General features: G+C 41.9%; 1 non-coding gene across 1 annotated transcript; it reads left to right on the top strand.

Annotated features, from left to right (window-relative positions):
• The first annotated feature begins 391 nt into the window (after positions 1 to 391).
• Positions 392 to 497, top strand: LOC142530239 (small nucleolar RNA R71). The gene has a single exon (XR_012816080.1). It is a non-coding gene; the product is annotated as a small nucleolar RNA R71 (small nucleolar RNA).
• Positions 498 to 1,398: the final 901 nt, after the last annotated feature.

Genomic DNA, 1,398 nt, shown 5'->3' with positions numbered 1-1,398 from the left:
CACTTGGTTCACTGGTGCCTCATTTTGCACATAGAATGGATTGTCGTCTTGACAGTCCTTAGCATAGTGTTCCCCCCCACACTTTTCACAGAATATCTCTTGAAGACGCATCGCCGTGCCACCCACATTCAAGCCGTCTATTTTCCTGTTTAAAGCATCAAGTTGTGCAGTAATAGCAGAAAAATCAGTTACCTGGTGCACTCCTCCACTTCTCCGCTGGTTGTTCCTGTCAGATTGAGGATGATAACTGCTAGCAGCCATCTCCTCCAACAACTCATATCCTTCTTCCGCAGTCTTCCTCAAAAGGTTCCCACAAGCAGCAGCATCTATCATAGTACGGTTAGGAGTAAGCAAACCGTAATAAAATGTTTGAACGACTAACCCAAGTGGTAACTCGTGATGTGGGCATCTTCGTAGTAGGTCCTTGAAGCGTTCCCATGCCTCATATAAAGATTCCTGATCGAATTGAGCGAATGTTGTAATGTCTGCCCGCAGCTTCATGGTCTTGGAGGGAGGGAAGTATTTGATGAGAAATGCTTTCGCCATGTCCTCCCATGTAGCGATCGAACCTACAGGCAAACAATTTAATCACGCTTTAGCTTTATCACGTAAGGAGAAAGGAAATAAACGCAATCTAACAGCATCATCAGAAACTCCAGTGAATTTAAAAGTATCGCAGATTTCAAGAAAATCCGCGATGTGCGTGTTTGGATCATCCACTGCAGTTCCTCCGAATTGGACTGTGTTCTGAATCATCTGGATTATTGCTGGCTTGATTTCAAAGTGATTTGCCCGCACGATAGGTCTCACAATGCTAGGGCGTGCACCCTCCAAAGAAGGTTGGGCATACTCCAGCATCGGTATGCGGCGTGGCATCTCGACTTGTCTATTTTCACGCTGTTCCTCCTCACGTTCTGGCTCGTGTCTCTCCATCAGTTCTTTAAGCCTCTGTTGTTGTCTTCTCCTGCGGAAGGTTCTTTCAATTTCAGGATCAAACTCAAGCTCCACGTCAAGTGACTTTGGCCTGCACTGGAAGAGATATCTGTAATAGAATATGAAGTGTTATCTCAAGAGAAATAAAATAATGCTAAAGGAAATAACTAAAAATAAAATTGTAGATTAACAGTCCCCGGCAACGGCGCCAAAAACTTGATCGAGCAAAACTTGCACAGTGAAATCCCCAATAAAATATTATTTTGTATGCTCAAAAATTAATCGCAAGTGCACGATGTCAAATTATAATATAGTGTACGTGAGTACAAGTATCGTTCCACTGAAGACTGTGTTTTACAATTGTTATTTTCAGTTATTTAACATTTAGCAACGAAAATTGAGTTGTGTGATTATTCCTACTATGCTCAAATAAATATGCAATTAAAATGATTCAACAAGTAATGA

This window comes from Primulina tabacum, chromosome 16 (assembly GCF_025594145.1).
Source record: "Primulina tabacum isolate GXHZ01 chromosome 16, ASM2559414v2, whole genome shotgun sequence".
Taxonomy (NCBI): domain Eukaryota; kingdom Viridiplantae; phylum Streptophyta; class Magnoliopsida; order Lamiales; family Gesneriaceae; genus Primulina; species Primulina tabacum.
This window is presented reverse-complemented; position numbering and strand designations above follow the sequence as displayed.